The sequence below is a fragment of the Lithobates pipiens genome, unplaced genomic scaffold (genome assembly GCF_037356315.1).
Source record: "Lithobates pipiens isolate NorthernLeopardFrog02 unplaced genomic scaffold, aLitPip1_a1.2 Scaffold_8, whole genome shotgun sequence".
NCBI classification, from domain to species: domain Eukaryota; kingdom Metazoa; phylum Chordata; class Amphibia; order Anura; family Ranidae; genus Lithobates; species Lithobates pipiens.
In genome coordinates this window covers 544,608,023-544,634,141 of record NW_027507903.1, presented here as the reverse complement: position 1 = coordinate 544,634,141, position 26,119 = coordinate 544,608,023, and positions in this window count along the sequence as shown.

Genomic DNA, 26,119 nt, shown 5'->3' with positions numbered 1-26,119 from the left:
GCATCTGCAGGAGTTAGTGGGTGTTGTGTGCCTCCAGCACAGTATACACCTGTATCTACCCTTTATTGCTGGTGTTCTCTCATACAGGCATCTGCCGGAATTAGTGGGTGTTGTGTGCCTCCTGCACAGCACAGTATACACCTGTATCTACCATTTATTGCTGGTGTTCTCTCATACAGGCATCTGCAGTAGTTAGTGGGTGTTGTGTGCCTCCAGTACAGTATACACCTGTATCTACTCTTTATTGCTGGTGTTCTATCATACAGGCATCTGCAGGAGTTAGTGGGTGTTGTGTGCCTACAGCACAGCACAGTATACACCTGTATCTACCCTTTTTTGCTGGTGTTCTCTCATATAGGCATCTGCAGTAGTTAGTGGGCATTGTGTGCCTGCAGCACAGCACAGTATACACCTATATCTACCCATTATTGCTGGTGTTCTCTCATACAGGCATCTGCAGGACTTAGTGGGTGTTGTGTGCCTCCAGCACAGTATACACCTGTATCTACCCTTTATTGCTGGTGTTATCTCATACAGGCATCTGCAGGAGTTAGTGGGTGTTGTGTGCCTCCAGCGCAGTATACACCTGTATCTACCCTTTATCGCTGGTGTTCTCTCATACAGGCATCTGCCGGAGTTAGTGGGTGTTGTGTGCCTCCAGCACAGCACAGTATACATCTGTATCTACCTTTTATTGCTGGTGTTCTCTCATACAGGCCTCTGCAGTAGTTAGTGGGTGTTGTGTGCCTCCAGTACAGTATACACCTGTATCTACTCTTTATTGCTGGTGTTCTATCATACAGGCATCTGCAGGAGTTAGTGGGTGTTGTGTGCCTACAGCACAGCACAGTATACACCTGTATCTACCCTTTTTTGCTGGTGTTCTCTCATATAGGCATCTGCAGTAGTTAGTGGGCATTGCGTGCCTGCAGCACAGCACAGTATACATCATAAATACATAAAACATGAAACAAAAACTAGAAAGTCCACTTTTTATGTATAGCAGCACATGCACATTTTTTTCAGAATATGCGTAAGAGTTCAGTTCGGTGTTCAGAAGATAGGGTGCTTAATTCAGTCGACCTGCGTTTGTGATTGAAACCCAGCTTCCACCATACAAATCACCACTTGTGGTACCAAGGCCGACCCCCTATGGGAATGCACTCACCAAACGTATGAAACCAATAAGCCTTCAGAATGCCTTTGCAGCTCTCTCCTTTTACCACCAGTTAACTCCTTTGTGGGAAACGGCTTTCACATATAGGAAACAAAAAATGCCCAAACATAGCATAATACTGTATAACAATATTTATTATGTAAAAGCAAAATCCATATATGCGTACCAAGTAAAAAAACTGTTTAAGCGTTTAAAATACTGTGCCTTATTCCGCTGTGTTGAATCCGTCCGAGGAGACCGACCGTTTATAACGTGCACTTAAAAGTATGTGCCTCCGTATTTCCTCGGATCGTTGGAACGCAGGGATTGAGGCGCACTTGTCACTTCCGGTATAGTTACGCCCTGACGCGTTTCGTCATTTCCGACTTCATCTGAGGGCGTAGCTATAGATACCGGAAGTGTTCTTTTATTACCATCTCCAACCAATCAAAACTCAATGCAACATGATCTACGGGGCACCCCACCAATCGTCAGCCACCCTTAGGATTTAACTATGCCTCAGGTAGCCACGAACGGTGCTGACCCATCGCAGAATGCAGTAATCCGTAGACTCATCTGCATCGTGCTTAGAACAATATGCATAAGGTACAATGTTACTATAATAAATACACACTGCATAAAACATCGAATCACAAAACGATCGTTGATCAAGAATAATTGAGAACTATTAATAAAGGTACAATAAGTTACCGTATACAGTTATCCATGTACCATTGTATATTTATCCCCATACAGATACAATCCGGACGGTTAATATAATAGATCATCTTATGTGGGAACCGAATACCATTTCCCAATCACTATTAAAGTTCTCAACTGATTGTTGCGCAAATATATTCTTCTGTATAAAACTTAAGGGCAAACATGAATCTAATTAGGTAGATCGACCTTCTCGCGGTGCCATACACGTCCGATCCGCACGAACGGATCCGATTTCTTTTTTTCTTTCTCTTTTCACTAATATTATTACTTTATTTCAAAAGAAAATTTATGAAACTTGTTACTGATGATTGATCATCTAGAAGCTTAAGGATCCAATGTATGTTGCGAAAATATACATACACAAAATTATCTATGTTTTTATATATATTTTTTTTAAAAATATGTATATATGTTTAAAAGATGTATACTTTTAGAAAAGATATTTTTAAAAATATTTTTCTAAAAAGGATATTTTTTAAAAAAGGATATTTTTAAAAAGGATATTTTAAAAAAATTACACGAATAACTATGTCAGAAATCTGTATAAATTTAGGCTTGACCAAACAATAATAATGAGTTATAAATTATATATATCTAAAAATTATAAAAAGGTGTGTATACTAAAAAAGTATCTAAAAAAAAATATATGTGTATATATATAAAAATATAAAAAAATTCTCTACACACATATATATATAGTATGTAAACGACAGGCACCGACCGTGCATGAAGTAATTAAAAAACAGGCACCGACCGTACATGGAGTAATTAAAAACCATGGTCTTTGTAGCTTGTTTTAAAATTAATTGGTACTAAGATGAAATGAGATAAAATGCGACTTTAAGTATCACTTATAAAACAATTAATGTCAAGTTCTATGTTTAAGCCTTTAGGACTGAGAGTATCTGTGGAATATATCCAATGAGTTTCACGTTTGGATAATTCACGTACTAAATTCATACCCCTCCAGTGTGGTTTAACCTGTTCAATCCCCCAAAATAAAAGGCCGGTAGCATCCCTATTATGTTTCAGTTTAAAATGTAATGAAACATTATGATCCTTATAACCAATTTTTATATTGTATATGTGTTCTGCTATTCTGACTCTTAGTTTCCTTTTGGTTCTGCCGATGTATAATAAACCACATGGGCACATTAATGCATATACAACATGCGTACTATTACAAGTAATGAACTGCTTAATCGGGAAACTACGATTATTGGACGGTGAACTAAAATTGTCCAGGGATCTAATTGGTTTTGCTACCTCACGACACGCCTTACATTTGCGGCAAGCGAAAAAAACGTTTCTGTCCCAAAAAGTGGGAGGAGGTTTTGGAGGGTCAATGACTTTTTTTACAATTTTGTCGCCAAAGTTTGGAGCTTTTCTATATAAAAACTGGGGTTGATCGGGTAATACGGAATGCATCTTTTTATCTAATAACAGAACATGCCAATGTCGTTTGAAAATAGTTTCGACTTCTTTATACTGTGAGTGAAAGTTGGAAATAAAACCCCATTCTTTGTCAAATTTCCCCTTTGTAATACTATCACCATCTGTACATGATTCTTCTTTTCTTTTATCAGCCAAACAAAGTTCTCTGGGCATATTACCGACTTCCTGAATCACTTTCTGTAATTCCTGATAGTCGTACCCCTTTACGGAAAACCTTTCAGCTAAGACATTTGACTGCTTGATATAATTCTCAAATTCTGAGCAATTCCTCCGTACGCGAGTTATTTGTCCTTTTGGTATGTTACGAAGCCACTGGGGATGGTGGCCACTGGAAATGGGTAGATAGCTATTACGATCTGTATTTTTAAAGAACACTTTAGTTTCCAATTTATCCCCTTTTCTGTAGATTGTTACATCCAGAAAATTTATCTCATTCTTATTCCATTCTGAGGACAAACTAATGTTACGGTTATTATTGTTCAACTTGTTAATAAATAAATTTAATTGCTCAACATTCCCCTCCCAAATTAAAAACAAATCATCGATGAATCTTTTATAAAAGATTAATTCTGACGGTGGGTCATTAAAGATTACTTTGTCCTCCCATTCCGCCATGAATAGATTAGCAATACTGGGTGCAAATTTTGCTCCCATTGCAACCCCTCTTTTCTGCAAATAAAACACTCCATCGTACCAAAAATAATTATGCCCTAGGCAAAAATCTAATGCATTCCTTAAAAATATTTTTTGAATATGTGGAAGATCTTCCCTTTTACTCAGTGCCCAATTCAATGCTAAAAGAGCATCATCGTGCTGTATTACTGAGTAAAGTGATGCTACATCTGATGTCACCATTAAAATTTCACCTCTATCTTTCAAATCTACTTTATGTAAAAAATTTAAAAAACTTTTTGTGTCCCTCAAATATGATCTCGTACTCACCACGCTTTTTTGTAAAAACGTGTCTAAATATTGGCCCAGTCTTGATGACACTGAGCCAATACTATTTACTATAGGCCTAGCTGGTGGATTTACCGGATTTTTGTGTATTTTGGGCAGGGTGTATAATGTAGGTATCCTATTACTCACAGGAAGAAGATATTTTTCTTCCTTATTAGTGAGAACTTTCTTCCCTATTGCAGACCTAACCAAATTTTCCAACTGGTTTTGATAAGCTCTTGTTGGATCAGAATCTAACTTTGCATATGTTAGATCATCAGATAACATCTCTGTGATCTGATTATGGTAGAATTCTTTGGTGAGAATAACAACACCCCCCCCTTTATCCGCTGGACGAATAATAATATCCTTCCGTTTTTCCAACATCTCAATGCCATCGCTTATATAACGATGTTGCGGTAATCTAATTGGTTTTATCTTTTCCAGGTCATTCAAGACTAGGCCTTTAAAGACCTCTACGTGGTGATTGGATAAATTAGAGGGATTAAAAAGGGATTTGTTTTTTAAACCACTATTAATTGGTTTATTCGTATACACCACCGGTGGTCCTACCCGTGGTTGGCTCCCTATAAAATATTTTTTTATGTTTAATTTACGAATGTATTTGTGTACATCCACAAATACATCAAATTTATTCATCGGTTTTTTTATACCACATTTCAAGCCTAAATTTAAAATATTTCGTTCTTTATGGGACAGGTCTACTCTACACCGTTCGTGGCTACCTGAGGCATAGTTAAATCCTAAGGGTGGCTGACGATTGGTGGGGTGCCCCGTAGATCATGTTGCATTGAGTTTTGATTGGTTGGAGATGGTAATAAAAGAACACTTCCGGTATCTATAGCTACGCCCTCAGATGAAGTCGGAAATGACGAAACGCGTCAGGGCGTAACTATACCGGAAGTGACAAGTGCGCCTCAATCCCTGCGTTCCAACGATCCGAGGAAATACGGAAGCACATACTTTTAAGTGCACGTTATAAACGGTCGGTCTCCTCGGACGGATTCAACACAGCGGAATAAGGCACAGTATTTTAAACGCTTAAACAGTTTTTTTACTTGGTACGCATATATGGATTTTGCTTTTACATAATAAATATTGTTATACAGTATTATGCTATGTTTGGGCATTTTTTGTTTCCTATATGTGAAAGCCGTTTCCCACAAAGGAGATAACTGGTGGTAAAAGGAGAGAGCTGCAATGGCATTCTGAAGGCTTATTGGTTTCATACGTTTGGTGAGTGCATTCCCATAGGGGGTCGGCCTTGGTACCACAAGTGGTGATTTGTATGGTGGAAGCTGGGTTTCAATCACAAACGCAGGTCGACTGAATTAAGCACCCTATCTTCTGAACACCGAACTGAACTCTTACGCATATTCTGAAAAAAATGTGCATGCACTGCTATACATAAAAAGTGGACTTTCTAGTTTTTGTTTCATGTTTTATGTATTTATGATATATTCTTGTCTTTTAAAGCAGCAGCTGTTTGAAAGATGACACATTGAGTTAATATTGTAATTAAACACCCAGGAGCGCAGAGCAGTGTGCCATAGGGGTCGGCGAGAATTTGTGTTTTTAGCACTACCTTTTTTTATATTGTTTTACTATTTTCTCTGCTGCTATGGATGTTATACAATTTTTAAGGAATAGGAGCATTGACATACAGTCTTTGTTCACTAGTTTAGAGCCAATAAGCACGGTAACCAATTATAATGGAGCAATGTCTGCACTGGGTAATATATTGGAAAAACAGGTACGCACCTGGTGGGACATTTGTATCCTTGAACAATATGCTAAAGAAAATATAATTTTAAGGAGTTTAAGGTGGGATGTAGCCCCACAGGATGGTCTAGTAGATATAGACTCCAATCAGGAGTGGCTAGACTTTTTTAACGGTGTTGGTTTTAAATTGCAACAGCTGGTTTTACAACGTAAAAAGCGCAAAATGATAAATATTGAAAACAAAATTAGGGACTTACATGAACAATTAGAACCAATTAAAGATTCTCAGGAAATTAAGGATTTTAATGATAGAGTACAAAAGAGATTAGAAAAGGTAGACAGAGATACACAGAAAAAGAAAATAAAAAAATATTATAGGGATTTAAATGATTTTAAGATAAATGTAATATATGCTTGGCAGCAGCAAACTGATGGCTCTGACCGTGGATGTGAGGGAGTGGATTTGCCACCCCCTCTTCCACGGCCAGGTAACCAGGCCAGCAAAGCAGGATTAATTAATTCACAAACTATTGTGAGGGACGTGAATGTTCGGAATGATTCATTTTTGAACTCTCCTGCTCATTCCTCTACGCCGTTTAAACAAACAAAGAAAAAGGCTAAGGGAAAAAAAGGTGAAACTAACCAACGTTTTTTTGAAAATCCTCCCGGGGCAGCACCCCCGATATCTAATTATGGACCACATGGTGAAACCCCATACGGATCCTACAATGTCCCCGTTTATAATAGATTCCAACCGCTTCAAACGCATAATCAGGGAAACTTTCCCCCACAGCGCCCTTTTTTAGGGAGAGGGAGGGGGAATCACTGGAGGGGTCGTGGATTCCATCCGCACAGGGGAAAACCACCATACCATCAGTACACATACAACCATCAAAGTGGGATGGAATATTTGAGACCCCCGACTTATCACTCCCAGAAAGAGGACCCAATGCTAAACAGCAGGGGTCCACCTATGCGAAAGGAAGGAAATCTAGGGGTTGCAGGGCTGGGCACAGGGTCCAACAAAAGAAGAAGGGAGTCAGAGTAGAAGGTATTTTTAATCTAACACGAGTAGACCTGTCCCATAAAGAACGAAATATTTTAAATTTAGGCTTGAAATGTGGTATAAAAAAACCGATGAATAAATTTGATGTATTTGTGGATGTACACAAATACATTCGTAAATTAAACATAAAAAAGTATTTTATAGGGAGCCAACCACGGGTAGGACCACCGGTGGTGTATACGAATAAACCAATTAATAGTGGTTTAAAAAACAAATCCCTTTTTAATCCCTCTAATTTATCCAATCACCACGTAGAGGTCTTTAAAGGCCTAGTCTTGAATGACCTGGAAAAGATAAAACCAATTAGATTACCGCAACATCGTTATATAAGCGATGGCATTGAGATGTTGGAAAAATGGAAGGATATTATTATTCGTCCAGCGGATAAAGGGGGGGGTGTTGTTATTCTCACCAAAGAATTCTACCATAATCAGATCACAGAGATGTTATCTGATGATCTAACATATGCAAAGTTAGATTCTGATCCAACAAGAGCTTATCAAAACCAGTTGGAAAATTTGGTTAGGTCTGCAATAGGGAAGAAAGTTCTCACTAATAAGGAAGAAAAATATCTTCTTCCTGTGAGTAATAGGATACCTACATTATACACCCTGCCCAAAATACACAAAAATCCGGTAAATCCACCAGCTAGGCCTATAGTAAATAGTATTGGCTCAGTGTCATCAAGACTGGGCCAATATTTAGACACGTTTTTACAAAAAAGCGTGGTGAGTACGAGATCATATTTGAGGGACACAAAAAGTTTTTTAAATTTTTTACATAAAGTAGATTTGAAAGATAGAGGTGAAATTTTAATGGTGACATCAGATGTAGCATCACTTTACTCAGTAATACAGCACGATGATGCTCTTTTAGCATTGAATTGGGCACTGAGTAAAAGGGAAGATCTTCCACATATTCAAAAAATATTTTTAAGGAATGCATTAGATTTTTGCCTAGGGCATAATTATTTTTGGTACAATGGAGTGTTTTATTTGCAGAAAAGAGGGGTTGCAATGGGAGCAAAATTTGCACCCAGTATTGCTAATCTATTCATGGCGGAATGGGAGGACAAAGTAATCTTTAATGACCCACCGTCAGAATTAATCTTTTATAAAAGATTCATCGATGATTTGTTTTTAATTTGGGAGGGGAATGTTGAGCAATTAAATTTATTTATTAACAAGTTGAACAATAATAACCGTAACATTAGTTTGTCCTCAGAATGGAATAAGAATGAGATAAATTTTCTGGATGTAACAATCTACAGAAAAGGGGATAAATTGGAAACTAAAGTGTTCTTTAAAAATACAGATCGTAATAGCTATCTACCCATTTCCAGTGGCCACCATCCCCAGTGGCTTCGTAACATACCAAAAGGGCAAATAACTCGCGTACGGAGGAATTGCTCAGAATTTGAGAATTATATCAAGCAGTCAAATGTCTTAGCTGAAAGGTTTTCCGTAAAGGGGTACGACTATCAGGAATTACAGAAAGTGATTCAGGAAGTCGGTAATATGCCCAGAGAACTTTGTTTGGCTGATAAAAGAAAAGAAGAATCATGTACAGATGGTGATAGTATTACAAAGGGGAAATTTGACAAAGAATGGGGTTTTATTTCCAACTTTCACTCACAGTATAAAGAAGTCGAAACTATTTTCAAACGACATTGGCATGTTCTGTTATTAGATAAAAAGATGCATTCCATATTACCCGATCAACCCCAGTTTTTATATAGAAAAGCTCCAAACTTTGGCGACAAAATTGTAAAAAAAGTCATTGACCTTCCAAAACCTCCTCCCACTTTTTGGGACAGAAACGTTTTTTTCGCTTGCCGCAAATGTAAGGCGTGTCGTGAGGTAGCAAAACCAATTAGATCCCTGGACAATTTTAGTTCACCGTCCAATAATCGTAGTTTCCCGATTAAGCAGTTCATTACTTGTAATAGTACGCATGTTGTATATGCATTAATGTGCCCATGTGGTTTATTATACATCGGCAGAACCAAAAGGAAACTAAGAGTCAGAATAGCAGAACACATATACAATATAAAAATTGGTTATAAGGATCATAATGTTTCATTACATTTTAAACTGAAACATAATAGGGATGCTACCGGCCTTTTATTTTGGGGGATTGAACAGGTTAAACCACACTGGAGGGGTATGAATTTAGTACGTGAATTATCCAAACGTGAAACTCATTGGATATATTCCACAGATACTCTCAGTCCTAAAGGCTTAAACATAGAACTTGACATTAATTGTTTTATAAGTGATACTTAAAGTCGCATTTTATCTCATTTCATCTTAGTACCAATTAATTTTAAAACAAGCTACAAAGACCATGGTTTTTAATTACTCCATGTACGGTCGGTGCCTGTTTTTTAATTACTTCATGCACGGTCGGTGCCTGTCGTTTACATACTATATATATATGTGTGTAGAGAATTTTTTTATATTTTTATATATATACACATATATATTTTTTTAGATACTTTTTTAGTATACACACCTTTTTATAATTTTTAGATATATATAATTTATAACTCATTATTATTGTTTGGTCAAGCCTAAATTTATACAGATTTCTGACATAGTTATTCGTGTAATTTTTTTAAAATATCCTTTTTAAAAATATCCTTTTTTAAAAAATATCCTTTTTAGAAAAATATTTTTAAAAATATCTTTTCTAAAAGTATACATCTTTTAAACATATATACATATTTTTAAAAAAAATATATATAAAAACATAGATAATTTTGTGTATGTATATTTTCGCAACATACATTGGATCCTTAAGCTTCTAGATGATCAATCATCAGTAACAAGTTTCATAAATTTTCTTTTGAAATAAAGTAATAATATTAGTGAAAAGAGAAAGAAAAAAAGAAATCGGATCCGTTCGTGCGGATCGGACGTGTATGGCACCGCGAGAAGGTCGATCTACCTAATTAGATTCATGCTTGCCCTTAAGTTTTATACAGAAGAATATATTTGCGCAACAATCAGTTGAGAACTTTAATAGTGATTGGGAAATGGTATTCGGTTCCCACATAAGATGATCTATTATATTAACCGTCCGGATTGTATCTGTATGGGGATAAATATACAATGGTACATGGATAACTGTATACGGTAACTTATTGTACCTTTATTAATAGTTCTCAATTATTCTTGATCAACGATCGTTTTGTGATTCGATGTTTTATGCAGTGTGTATTTATTATAGTAACATTGTACCTTATGCATATTGTTCTAAGCACGATGCAGATGAGTCTACGGATTACTGCATTCTGCGATGGGTCAGCACCGTTCGTGGCTACCTGAGGCATAGTTAAATCCTAAGGGTGGCTGACGATTGGTGGGGTGCCCCGTAGATCATGTTGCATTGAGTTTTGATTGGTTGGAGATGGTAATAAAAGAACACTTCCGGTATCTATAGCTACGCCCTCAGATGAAGTCGGAAATGACGAAACGCGTCAGGGCGTAACTATACCGGAAGTGACAAGTGCGCCTCAATCCCTGTGTTCCAACGATCCGAGGAAATACGGAAGCACATACTTTTAAGTGCACGTTATAAACGGTCGGTCTCCTCGGACGGATTCAACACAGCGGAATAAGGCACAGTATTTTAAACGCTTAAACAGTTTTTTTACTTGGTACGCATATATGGATTTTGCTTTTACATAATAAATATTGTTATACAGTATTATGCTATGTTTGGGCATTTTTTGTTTCCTATATGTGAAAGCCGTTTCCCACAAAGGAGATAACTGGTGGTAAAAGGAGAGAGCTGCAATGGCATTCTGAAGGCTTATTGGTTTCATACGTTTGGTGAGTGCATTCCCATAGGGGGTCGGCCTTGGTACCACAAGTGGTGATTTGTATGGTGGAAGCTGGGTTTCAATCACAAACGCAGGTCGACTGAATTAAGCACCCTATCTTCTGAACACCGAACTGAACTCTTACGCATATTCTGAAAAAAATGTGCATGCGCTGCTATACATAAAAAGTGGACTTTCTAGTTTTTGTTTCATGTTTTATGTATTTATGATATATTCTTGTCTTTTAAAGCAGCAGCTGTTTGAAAGATGACACATTGAGTTAATATTGTAATTAAACACCCAGGAGCGCAGAGCAGTGTGCTATAGGGGTCGGCGAGAATTTGTGTTTTTAGCACTACCTTTTTTTATACAGCACAGTATACACCTATATCTACCCATTATTGCTGGTGTTCTCTCATACAGGCATCTGCAGGACTTAGTGGGTGTTGTGTGCCTCCAGCACAGTATACACCTGTATCTACCCTTTATTGCTGGTGTTATCTCATACAGGCATCTGCAGGAGTTAGTGGGTGTTGTGTGCCTCCAGCGCAGTATACACCTGTATCTACCCTTTATCGCTGGTGTTCTCTCATACAGGCATCTGCCGGAGTTAGTGGGTGTTGTGTGCCTCCAGCACAGCACAGTATACATCTGTATCTACCTTTTATTGCTGGTGTTCTCTCATACAGGCATCTGCAGTAGTTAGTGGGTGTTGTGTGCCTCCAGCACAGCACAGTATACACCTGTATCTACCATTTTTTGCTGGTATTCTCTCATACAGGCATCTGCAGTAGTTAGTGGGTGTTGTGTGCCTCCAGCACAGTATACACCTGTATCTACCCTTTATTGCTGGTGTTCTCTCATATAGGCATCTGCAGGAGTTAGTGGGTGTTGTGTGTCTACAGCACAGCACAGTATATACCTGTATCTACCCTTTATTGCTGCTGTTCTCTCATACAAGCATCTGCAGGAGATAGTGGGTGTTGTGTGCCTCCAGCACAGCACTGTATAAACCTGTATCTACCCTTTTTTGCTGGTGTTCTCTCATACAGGCATCTGCAGTAGTTAGTTGGTGTTGTGTGCCTCCAGCACAGCACAGTATACACCTGTATATGCCATTTATTGCTGGTGTTCTCTCATACAGGCATCTGCAGTAGTTAGTGGGTGTTGTGTGCCTCCAGTACAGTATACACCTGTATCTACTCTTTATTGCTGGTGTTCTATCATACAGGCATCTGCAGGAGTTAGTGGGTGTTGTGTGCCTACAGCACAGCACAGTATACACCTGTATCTACCCTTTATTGCTGGTGTTCTCTCATACAGGCATCTGCAGGACTTAGTGGGTGTTGTGTGCCTCCAGCACAGTATACACCTGTATCTACCCTTTATTGCTGGTGTTCTCTCATACAGGCATCTGCAGGAGTTAGTGGGTGTTGTGTGCCTCCAGCGCAGTATACACCTGTATCTACCCTTTATCGCTGGTGTTCTCTCATACAGGCATCTGCCGGAGTTAGTGGGTGTTGTGTGCCTCCAGCACAGCACAGTATACATCTGTATCTACCTTTTATTGCTGGTGTTCTCTCATACAGGCATCTGCAGTAGTTAGTGGGTGTTGTGTGCCTCCAGCACAGCACAGTATACACCTGTATCTACCATTTTTTGCTGGTATTCTCTCATACAGGCATCTGCAGTAGTTAGTGGGTGTTGTGTGCCTCCAGCACAGTATACACCTGTATCTACCCTTTATTGCTGGTGTTCTCTCATATAGGCATCTGCAGGAGTTAGTGGGTGTTGTGTGTCTACAGCACAGCACAGTATACACCTGTATCTACCCTTTATTGCTGCTGTTCTCTCATACAAGCATCTGCAGGAGATAGTGGGTTTTGTGTGCCTCCAGCACAGCACTGTATAAACCTGTATCTACCCTTTATTGCTGGTGTTCTCTCATACAGGCATCTGCAGTAGTTAGTGGGTGTTGTGTGCCTCCAGCACAGCACAGTATACACCTGTATATACCATTTATTGCTGGTGTTCTCTCATACAGGCATCTGCAGTAGTTAGTGGGTGTTGTGTGCCTCCAGTACAGTATACACCTGTATCTACTCTTTATTGCTGGTGTTCTATCATACAGGCATCTGCAGGAGTTAGTGGGTGTTGTGTGCCTACAGCACAGCACAGTATACACCTGTATCTACCCTTTATTGCTGGTGTTCTCTCATATAGGCATCTGCAGTAGTTAGTGGGCATTGTGTGCCTCCAGCACAGCACAGTATAAACCTATATCTACCCATTATTGCTGGTGTTCTCTCATACAGGCATCTGCAGGACTTAGTGGGTGTTGTGTGCCTCCAGCACAGTATACACCTGTATCTACCCTTTATCGCTGGTGTTCTCACATACAGGCATCTGCCGGAGTTAGTGGGTGTTGTGTGCCTCCAGCACAGCACAGTATACATCTGTATGTACTTTTTATTGCTGGTGTTCTCTCATACAGGCATCTGCAGTAGTTAGTGGGTGTTGTGTGCCTCCAGCACAGCATACACCTGTATCTACCATTTATTGCTGGTATTCTCTCATACAGCATCTGCAGTAGTTAGTGGGTGTTGTGTGCCTCCAGCACAGTATACACCTGTATCTACCCTTTATTGCTGGTGTTCTCTCATATAGGCATCTGCAGGAGTTAGTGGGTGTTGTGTGTCTACAGCACAGCACAGCACAGTATACACCTGTATCTCCCCTTTATTGCTGCTGTTCTCTCATACAAGCATCTGCAGGAGATAGTGGGTGTTGTGTGCCTCCAGCACAGTATACACCTGTATCTACCCTTTATTGCTGGTGTTCTCTCATACAGGCATCTGCAGGAGTCAGTGGGTGTTGTGTGCCTACAGCACAGTATACACCTGTATCTACCCTTTATTACTGGTGTTCTCACATACCTGCATCTGCAGTATTTAGTGGGTGTTGTGTGCCTCCAGCACAGCACACACCTGTATCTATCATTCATTGCTGGTGTTCTCTCATACAGGCATCTGCAGTAGTTGGTGGGTGTTGTGAGTCTCCAGCACAGTATACACCTGTATATACCCTTTATTGCTGGTGTTCTATCATACAGGCATCTGCAGGAGTTAGTGGGTGTTGTGAGCCTCCAGCACAGCACAATATACACCTGTATCTACGCTTTATTGCTGGTGTTCTCTCATACAGGCATCTGCAGGAGTTAGAGGGTGTTGTGTGCCTCTAGCACAGCACTGTATACACCTTTATTTACCCTTTATTCCTGGTGTTCTCTCATACAGGCATCTGCAGGAGTTAGTGGGTGTTGTGTACCTCCAGCGCAGTATACACCTGTGTCTACCCTTTATCGCTGGTGTTCTCTCATAGAGGCATCTGCAGTAGTTAGTGGGTGTTTTGTGCCTCCAGCACAGTATGCACCTGTATCTACCCTTTATTGCTGGTGTTCTCTCATACAGGCATCTGCAGTAGTTAGTGGGTGTTGTGTGCCTACAGCACAGCACAGTATAATCCTGTATCTACCCTTTATTGCTGGTGTTCTCTCATACAGGCATCTACAGGAGTTAGTGGGTGTTGTGTGCCTCCAGTACAGTATACACTTGTATCTACCCTTTATTGCTGGTGTTCTCTCATACAGGCATCTGCAGGAGTTAGTGGGTGTTGCGTGCCTCCATCACAGCATAGTATACACCTGTATCTACCATTTATTGCTGGTGTTCTCTCATACAGGCATCTGCAGTAGTTAGTGGGTGTTGTGTGCCTCCAGCACAGTATACACCTGTATCTACTCTTTATTCCTGGTGTTCTCTCAAAGAGGCATCTGCAGTAGTTAGTGGGTGCTGTGTGCCTCCAGTACAGCTCATCATACACCTGTATCTACCATTTATTGCTAGTGTTCTCTCATATAGGCATCTGCAGGAGTTAGTGGGTGTTGTGTGCCTCCAGTACAGTATACACCTGTATCTACCCTTTATTGCTGGTGTTCTCTCATACAGGCATCTGCCAGAGTTAGTGGGTGTTGTGTACCTCCAGCGCAGTATACACCTGTATCTACCTCCTCTTCCTGATCCAATGCCAAGAGTGGCTGCGCATCGGAAATGTCTTGATATGGATCGGAAAATAATTCCTGTGACTCAAGCGGAAGGTATATGATGGTGGTGGTATTGTCTTTGGGGGTGCACATAGCAGAGAGTGAAGAAGAGGGTGCAGATCAAGAGGATGAGGTGGGTGCAGAAGAGTAAGGCTGAGTGAGCCACTCAACCAAGTCTGGTGCGTCCTTTGACGTAATCGCATGCACCTTCTGCAATTTGCCACTTTGGCTCAAGCCTGTTGCTCCTGCCCTACCCTTACCACCCCTGCAAAAGGGCCTGCCTCTTCCTCTGCCTGTCATTTTTTAAATGACCCTGTGACAAAAGTCTCTAGAGAAGTGCAGTATGTATGTGGAAGAAGGTATACAACACCCCGCTTCAATCTGTCTTTTTTGGGGGCCACTGGTCTATCACACCAATTATAATACTTTTTTTTATTTTGTTTGTCACTCTTTGTAGAATCGCTGCAGAACCGCTCAACAGTCACAATGCTGCACAGTGGAAATGCACTATACTATGCTTTCTATATGTGCAAGTATTTTATACGTGTATTACACACCTATATACTGCACACCAAATAGTACACCTATACCAGTCCTTAAAAGGACCTTTGTGGACCTAGTAGCTAGTGATTTGCAGACTGTCCCTCAGTCCCTACACTGATAAAAGACCGCTGCAGAATAGGGCAGCAGTCAGCAGCAGTGCACCACAACCCTATATATTGTACACCTATACCAGTCCTTAAAAGGACCTTTGTGGACCTAGTAGCTAGTGATTTGCAGACTGTCCCTCAGTCCCTACACTGATAAAAGGCTGCAGAATAGGGCAGCAGTCAGCAGCAGTGCACCACAAGGGCAGCACAGTTGTAGTGGTTAGCACTTTCACCTAGCAGCAATAGGGTCGCTGGTTCAAAGCCCGACCAGGACACCATCTGCGTGGAGTTTGCATGTTCTCCCTGTGCCTGCGTGGGTTTCCTCCGGGTACTCTGGTTTCCTCCCATACTCCAAAGACATGCTGGTAGGTTAATTAGACCTCGTCTAAAAAAAAATTGACGTTAATATGTGTATATGTGTATGTCAATGTTGTATGTGTTTGTAAGCGTGTCAGGACCTTACGGGGTAAAGGACCATGCAAAGCCGCAGATGGACTCTGGTGGCAAGAAAGTGCCCTAAGGCAATTCAGTTCACATAGGTAGCGCTATACAAGTCACTCATTCTCTTTCTCATTCACCACAACCCTATATATTGTACACCTATACCAGTCCTTACAAGGACCTTTGAGAACCTAGTAGCTAGTGATTTGCAGACTGTCCCTCAGTCCCTACACTGATAAAGGACTGCTGCAGAATAGGGCAGTAATCTGCATCACAGCCCTGCACCAGCACCCTATATATTGTACACCTATACCAGTCCTTAAAAGGACCTTTGTGGACCTAGTAGCTAGTGATTTGCGGACTGTCCCTCAGTCCCTACACTGATAAAAGACAGCTGCAGAATCGGGCAGCAGTCAAGTATAATATTCTTTCTATATTTGGAAGAAGGTATATTATACGTGTACAACCCTATATACTGTACACCTATACCAGTCCTTAAAAGGACCTTTGTGGACCTAATAGTAATAGCTAGTGATTAAACTGACTGTCCCTGCTCCACACAGCGTCCTGTCCCTACACTGACAAAAGACAGGCTGCTGCAATCACCAGCACAGCTAGGCACCGAACGCTATATACTGTACTACACCTATACCAGTCCTTAAAAGGACTTTTGTGGACCTAATAGCTAGCGATTTGTGTCACTACAGTCTGTCCCTGCTCCACACAGCGTCCTGTCCCTAAACTGACATAAGACAGAATGTAAAATGGCCGCCAGATCAGGTCTATTTATAAGGTGGGGGAATGTCCAATTGTCCATGTGCTGAAATGTCTCAATTGGCTGTCCTGTACCCCATGATGGATGTGTCATCATGGGTCAAAGTTCTTTCACACTGTTAACACATATGTCCGCTGGGTGCACAGCGGCAATAGTCTGCCGATTGGGCAAATTGCGAACATGTAAAATTCGCCGTGAACCGACTGCTGGGCGAACAGTTCAGCCATCCCTATTGGTTGATCTGGTGTAAAATTTCAAAAGCCTTGTTTTATCCTATGTAAAATATCAGAAGCCTTGATTTATTTGGTGTAAAATACAGGAAGCCTTGACTTATCTGGTGTGAAATATTGGAAGTCTTGTTTTTTTTGTTATAAAATATCAGAAGCCTTTTCCTATCTGGTGCAAAATATTGGAAACCTTGATGTACCTGCCAAAAATATTGGAAGCCTTGGTTTATCTGATGTGAAATATTGGAAGTCTTGGTTTATCTGGTATGAAGCATTGGAAACCTTCATTTATCTGGCATAAAATCAGAAGCCTTGGTTTATCTGGTGTAAAATATAAGAAGCCTTAGTTTATGTGATGAGAAATATTGCAAGCCTTGGTTTATCTGATGTGAAATATTGCCAGCATCTCGGGTGGCTCAGCAAGAGATACCATCAGACACAGCAGAAGTTGCAGGTTCAGATCCCGGTTCTGATAATTTCCTTCAAGAATATGTATATGACTGACTGCCCACAGCCTGGCAAAAATTATGGGGAACTGGTACTGATAGAAATATAGGGTCTTTCGGGCCTCCTCCTGAAAATGCTAGCTGCTTTGCTATCATTATGTTACCTGTGATTTCAGTCATCCCTGACTCACCTACCTGGAACAAGTATTCCCCAAGCTAAGTCTTGATCAGCATACTTGTTTCAGGTAAATGGCTCATAAAGTACTAAATCCATTAGATCAGCATGACGACCAAGTAAAAGCTTTTGTAGAATTTGAGCTCAACAATGGCTTCCTCCATGCTCCAAGCACAGGCTCCCTCATTGTATTGAACTTACCCAATAGCATGTAGGGCACCTGCAGAAAGTAGTTAGTTGCACACATTTACAAGTACACTTTATTTGGTGTGAAATTTTAGAAGCCTTGGCTCATCTGGTGTAAAATACTGGAAACCTTGGCATCTGCTAGACATGTGCACACTGAAATATTTTGTTTCGGAATTTCTTTTTCGTCCGAAAAATACATTTATTTAGTTACTCCCAAAATTTGTTTTTATTTATTTTGTTTCATTAAAAAATGCATTTGTCCGAAAATCAAAAATAATTAAAGAGGTTATAAAGGTAAAAGTTTTTTCACCTTAATGCATTCTATGCATTAAGGTGAAAAAACATCTGACAGTGCCGGCGCCCCCAGCCCCCCCGTTTTACTTACATGACCCCTCGAAAGTCCCGCGCTCGTCCCCGACATCCTCTTTGCCGCTCAGCCTGGCCATTGATTGGCTGGAGCGGCGCGCCGGGGGCGGGGGCTGAGTGATACAGTGAGCGGCTGTATCACGGAAGCACGCCCGCAAGTGCTTCTCACCATGCAAGAGAGTTTGCATGAACATGAGAAGTACTTGCGGGGGGAAGCCGAGACAGTTGTCGAGGGACCCCAGAAGACCAGGTTCGGGGCCACTGCAAAACGAGCTGCACGGTGGAGGTAAGTATAACATGTTTGTTATTTAAAAAAAAATAAAAAAATCCCTTTATAACCCCTTTAAGTTCGAATGTGTCATTGAAACCTTATGGTGTCTGTCGAATGTTCTAAGAAGATTTGACGGAATAGCTTGTAGGCGGAAGATTCGACAGAGCAGCTAAACTGTACGACACTAGACAGGAACAGATTCTGGACAGCCGCACTCTTGAAAAGTAGCCTTTTTTTATTGAGAAAAATTCACATAAAAAATTAAAAGATGGAAATCACAGCAGACAAAATAGCTGACGTTTCGCACTAGCGGTAGTGCTTATTCATAGCTGGCAATCACAGCACAGAAAATCAATTAAATACCCTCTCTAGTTAAACCCATGTGACTAAGTGATTATGGGATAAATAGACCACTCGATGGGTGCAAATCTGAAAAAAAATCCATGATAATTAACTATCTCAGGTAAACACCCATCCAGCACCATAACCATAACCTTGACAGAGCAGCTAAACTGTAGGACACTGCAATCGTATATTTCCGGTCGAATGTTCCGCCTACAAGCTATAGAAGAATTCTAATGTTGTATGACACTAGTAATAATTATATTTATTAATCAGTCAACCAACATTAGAATTCTTCTATAGCCTATGGGCGGAGCATTTGACCATAAATATCGGCTCGCAGCGTCTGCTTCGTCGAATCTTCATGCCAAATCTTTCCTCCCTATGTCATATAATCTTAGACGAATAGAGTTACTGTAGGTTAGGCACATTCAACCTTTTCTGCTATTGTCTCTATAATGTCGAATCTTTCCTCTCTATGTCAAATCTTTTCACTCTATGTAGAGTAATCTTGGACTAATAGAGCTAAGGTTAGGCACATTCGACCACAGGTTCAATGGACATTGCTATTGTCCGCATCATGTCGAATCTCCTATCTATACAGTTCCATTGTGAACTGTTGTCACAACGAAAATGAAAATAAAGCATTTGTTTATGTCGGATCTTTGGTTTTTCGGATTCTGCACATTTGTTATCGTTTGATAAAATGATAACGAAAATACCCAAAATTCGGAAGAAAATGCATTTGGATGAAAACTAATGTCTACTGGCCACTTAAACCCCCCTCCTACCCAGACCAATTTTCAACTTTCAGTGCTCTCACACTTTAAATGACAATTACTCAGTCATGTAACACTGTACCCAAATGAATTTGTTGTCCTTTTTTTCATACAAATGGAGCTTTCTTTTGGTGGTATTTGATCACCTCTGGGTTTTTTATTTTTTGCGCTATAAATGAAAAAAGACAAATTTTTTGAAAAAAATGCATTTTCTTTGTTTCTGTGATAACATTTTGCGAATTATAAATTTTTCTACATGAATTTTGGCCACAATTTATACTGCTACATATCTTTGGTAAAAATAACCCAAATTAGTGGATATTATTTGGCCTTTGTGAAAGTTAGAGAGTCTATAAGCTGTGGTGCAAATCATAAAAAATTGATCACACCTGATGTACTGGTGGCCTATCTCATTTCTTGCAACCCTAACAAGCCAGGAAAGTACAAATACCCCCCAACCGAATCCTTTTTGGAAAGTAGACATTCCAAGGTATTTATAAAGAGGCATGGTGAGGTTTTTGATGTTGTCATTTTTCTCCACAATTCTTTACAAAATGAAGTTTTTTTTTTCCCACAAACTTGTCATTGTAATAGGTTATTTCTCCCACATGGCATGTGTATACCACAAATGACACCCCAAAATACATTCTGCTACTCCTCCTGAGTATTATGATACCACGTGTGCGACTTATTCACAGCCTGGCCACATAGAAAAGCCCCACATGCAGGTAGCATCGTCACGTGTTCTAGGAGCAAAAATTACACATCTAACTTGTTGACTACCTATTACACTTTTGAAGGCCCTGGAGCACCAGGACAATGACATGCGGCACTGATGGCACGTGACACTGATGTGACACTGATGACAGATGGTATTAATACACTAATACGTGGCACTGATGACACGTAACACTAATGAAAGATGGCACTACTATGTGGCACTGATGACACGTGACACTGATGACAGATGTCACTAATACCTGGCACTTATGACAGATGGAACTAATATGTGGCACTGATGACTGATGGAACTAATATGTGTCACTGATGACATGTGACACTGATGAGAGATGGCACTGATAACACTGATAGATGGCACTGGAGACAGATGGCATTGATAGGTGGCACTGGGGACAGGTGGGCATGTGTGTTGTGTGTGTTTCACCATGTTAGTGTTCACTCACGTTTCACTGATGCTGCAGCTGCAGCATGAAAGCTCTCCCTCCTTACACGCTGTCTCTGTGTGAGGAGGGAGAGCCGGCAATGAGAGATGATCTCATATCTTTACATATGTGATCACTCACCAATGGACACACCGATCGAGTGCTAAATGGCCGTTGTGATTGCCCATTTAGCACGATCTGTGATTGGCTGTGTCCAAGGGACACGGGCAACACAGAACTTCCCCGATGCATGCCTGCGGTGGCACGCAGAGGGGAGGTAAACAGGAGGATGTCCAAGGACGCCCTGCCAGCAATTGGCATCCGCGCTGTAGACGTCTTTCGTCTATAGCGCGGCCGCAAAGTGGTTAAAGAGGCTGTAAAAACAAACAAAACAAAAAACAAAACCCTGAAAGACAAGGGCATAATGAGCTAGTATAGAATAATGGAAAAAGAAACTGTGCTAAGATATATAGATACAACAATACATACAGTGGGGACGGAAAGTATTCAGGCCCCCTTCAATTTTTCACTCTTTGTTATATTGCAGCCATTTGCTAAAATCATTTATGTTAATTTTTTTCCTCATTAATGTACACACAGCACCCCATATTGACAGAAAAACACAGAATTGTTGACGTTTTTGCAGATTTATTAAAAAAGAAAAACTGAAATATCACATGGTCCTAAGTATTCAGACCCTTTGCTCAGTATTTAGTAGAAGCGTCCTTTTGATCTAATACAGCCATAAGTCTTTTTGGGAAAGATGCAACAAGTTTTTCACACCTGGATTTGGGGATCCTCTGCCATTCCTCCTTACAGATCCTCTCCAGTTCTGTCAGGTTGGATGGTAAACGTTTGTGGACAGCCATTTTTAGGTCTCTCCAGAGATGCTCAATTGGGTTTAAGTCAGGGCTCTAGCTTGGCCATTCAAGAACAGTCACGGAATTGTTGTGAAGCCACTCCTTCGTTATTTAAGCAGTGTGCTTAGGGTCATTGTCTTGTATGGTAAACCTTCGGCCCAGTCTGAGGTCCTGAGCACTCTGGAGAAGGTTTTCCTCCAGGATATCCCTGTACTTGGCCGCATTCATCTTTCTCTCGATTGTAACCAGTCGTCCTGTCCCTGCAGCTGAAAAACACCCCCACAGCATGATGCTGCCAACACCATGCTTCATTGTTGGGACTGTATTGGACAGGTGATGAGCAGTGCCTGGTTTTCTCCACACATACTGCTTAGAATTAAGCCCAAAAAGTTTTATCTTGGTCTCGTCAGACCAGAGAATCTTATTTCTCACCATCTTGGAGTCCTTCAGGTGTTTTTTTTTTTTTTTAGCAAACTCCATGCGGGCTTTCATGTGTCTTGCACTGAGGAGAGGCTTCCGTCGGGCCACTCTGTCATAAAGCCCCGACTGGTGGAGGGCTGCATTGATGGGTGACATTCTACAACTTTCTCCCATCTCCCGACTGCATCCCTGAAGCTCAGTCACAGTGATATTTGGGTTCTTCTTTATCTCTCTCACCAAGGCTCTTCTCCCCCGATAGCTCAGTTTGGCCAGACGGCCAGCTCTAGAAAGGGTTCTGGTCATCCCAAACGTCTTCCATTTAAGGATTATGGAGGCCACTGTACTCTTAGGAACCTTAAGTGCAGAAGATTTTTTTTAACATTGGCCAGATCTGAAGAAGTCAGGTGACGGTGACGAACACGTACCGAAAGAGAGAGGGAGAGAGAGAGACACCAGGAAGTGACACCCAGACCTGCTGTCATCACTGTATTTACATTGCATGCCTGTTTTTAACTTCGAAAATGTTCATCTGCCACCATATCATATGATATAAAGAGAAAGGAATCTTCACATTGGCCATCATATGTTACTATACGCTGTAACCTTACAGTGGTAAGGTAAGGGGACATCCACCCATTTATCCCACGAAGGGGAAAGGAGGAGTGTGCCACTGAATTGTCTGCATGATTTGCACAGCACAAAATATGGCTTTATTTGTTGCTTGAACAGCACAACAGCAATAGTTGCACTGATTTCTCTTCCAGCGTTTTTTCATCTGTGCGACTAATTGTTTGGACTTATTGGCTCTTATCACTTTATTTATATGAATTGCTCCACGCATTTATTTTTTGAATGAGATTTTGTCTTTTTTTTATTCGTGTATGCACTAGTCACTTTATTGAAGTGTGCACTAGTCACTTTGAGGTTTATTTGAAGTTTTTTTTTTTTTTTTTTTTGCATTTTTAGCACTTGCTAGTTATGGTATATAGATCCTTATGACATTTTGATTCACATGCTGCTTGATTTTATATTTCACATTTACTATAGGGAATACATAATGTGTACACGATTAATTACTTTTATGGTGTAATATATATATATATAAATCTTTTATTTTTATCCACCCCTGACTATCCACCCCTCCCCCTCCCCATCTTTCTTTTTTTCCTTTTGCCCCTTCCACTCCTCTTTCCTTATACAGCGCAACACTATCACCTCTTTATTGGCCAGATCTGTGCTTTGCCACAATTCTGTCTCTGAGCTCTTCAGGCAGTTCCTTTGACCTCATGATTCTAATTTGCTCTGATATGCACTGTGAGCTGTAAGGTCTTATATAGACAGGTGTGTGGCTTTTCTAATCAAGTCCAATCAGTATAATCAAACACAGCTGGACTCAAATGAAGGTGTAGAACCATCTCAAGGATGATTAGAAGAAATGGACAGCACCTGAGTTAAATATATGAGTGTCACAGCAAAGGGTCTGAATACTTAGGACCATGTGATATTTCAGTTTTTCTTTTTTAATAAATCTGCAACAATGTCAACAATTCTGTGTTTTTCTGTCAATATGGGGTGCTTTATGTGCATTAATGAGGAAAAAAATGTACTTAAATGATTTTAGTAAATGGCTGCAATATAACAAAGAGTGAAAAAATGTAAGGGGATCTGAATACTTTCCGTCCCCACTGTATGTAAATAAATCACAAAAATATTAGAAGCAGCAATTCTCCTGCATGGAATCAATACAATGAATACAAATAGAAAAAAAAACTAGAATCGCGCTAAATCTGTGAATACAATAATCAATGAGTGCAAACTACTGCACTAACCCACTAATTAGGAGGTGATCCAAAATTTCACATAAATATAAAAAACCATATGTATTGTGAAAGAAAGTCATCAATCTCATATGAACATACACACATAGAGAAAAAAAGAACTTTAGATCACCAAATGATAAATAATCAGAAATAAACTAAACCAAGTGACTGAATATATGCACCACATATATAAGCAAAGGATGCATAATGTCCAATCACATATATATAACTGGAATATATGTGATATCCACCCATGCAAATTAACTAAATAAGAGTCCATCCATGTGTAAGATGAATCTTCAGTGTTGGTGTAGAGAATTGTGCTAAATCCACCACCGCTGTGTAGAGAATTACAGTGGTGTGAAAAAGTGTTTGCCCCCTTCCTCATTTCCTGTTCCTTTGCATGTTTGTCACACTTAAGTGTTTCGGAACATCAAACCAATTTAAACAATAGTCAAGGACAACACAAGTAAACACAAAATGCAATTTGTAAATGAAGGTGTTTATTATTAAAGGTGAAAAAAAATCCAAACCATCATGGCCCTGTGTGAAAAAGTGATTGCCCCCCTTGTTAAAACATACTATAACTGTGGTTGTCCACACCTGAGTTCAATTTCTCTAGCCACACCCAGGCCTGATTATTGCCACACCTGTTCACAATCAAGGCATCACTTAAATAGGAGCTGCTTGACACAGTAAGGTCCACCAGAAGATCCTTAAAAGCTACACATCATGCCGAGACCCAAAGAAATTCAGGAACAATTGAGAAAGAAAGTAATTGAGATCTATCAGTCTGGAAAGGGTTATAAAGCCATTTCCAAAGCTTTGGGAATCCAGCGAACCACAGTGAGAGCCATTATCCACAAATGGCGAAGACATGGAACAGTGGTGAACCTTCCCAGGAGTGGCCGGCCGCCCAAAATTACCCCAAGAGCGCAGCGACGACTCATCCAAGAGGTCACAAAAGACCCCACAACAACGTCCAAGGAACTGCAGGCCTCACTTGCCTCAGTTAAGGTCAGCGTTCATGCCTCCACCATCAGGAAAAGACTGGGCAAAAATGGCCTGCATGGCAGAGTTCCAAGGAGAAAACCACTGCTGAGCAAAAAGAACATCAAAGCTCGTCTCAATTTCTCCACAACACATCTTGATGATCCCCAAGACTTTTGGGACAACATTCTGTGGACCGATGAGACAAAAGTGGAACTCTTTGGAAGGTGTGTGTCCAAGTATATCTGGCGTAGAAGGAACACTGCATTTCATAAAAAGAACATTATACCAACAGTAAAATATGGTGGTGGTAGTGTGATGGTCTGGGGCTGTTTTGCTGCTTCAGGACCTGGAAGACTTGCCGTGATAAAAGGAACTATGAATTCTGCTGTCTACCAAGAGATCCTGAAGGAGAATGTCCGACCATCTGTTCGTGTACTCAAGCTGAAACGAACTTGGTTTCTGCAGCAGGACAATGATCCTAAACACACCAGCAAGTTTACCACCGAATGGCTGAAGAAAAACAAAATGAAGACTTTGGAGTGGCCTAGCCAAAGTCCTGACCTGAATCCTATTGAGATGTTGTGGTATGACCTTAAAAAGGCCGTTCATGCTCGAAAACCCTCTAATGTAACTGAATTAGGACAATTCTGCAAAGATGAGTGGGCCAAAATTCCTCCAGGACGCTGTAAAAGCCTCATTGTACGTTATCGCAAACGCTTGGTTGCAGTTGTTGCTGCTAAGGGTGGCCCAACCAGTTATTAGGTTTAGGGGGCAATCACTTTTTCACACAGGGCCATGATGGTTTGGATTTTTTTCACCTTTAATAATAAACACCTTCATTTACAAATTGCATTTTGTGTTTACTTGTGTTGTCCTTGACTATTGTTTAAATTTGTTTGATGTTCCGAAACACTTAAGTGTGACAAACATGCAAAGGAACAGGAAATGAGGAAGGGGGTAAACACTTTTTCACACCACTGTACTTCTTACCAGAAGCCCATGATCCCCGTTACAGAGTATCTAAGAAAGCCTGTAATGGTGAATACCCTCCAGGGCGTATCAGATGGAACCAGTACACTTCAAATCGCCTGTGGTAATGATGCAATCTCCAAAAACACCCAGCATAACCATTACTTCTAAAATTGCCTCATTGAACTCCAGCCTATATGTGGATGTGCATGGCAAGTAAGAA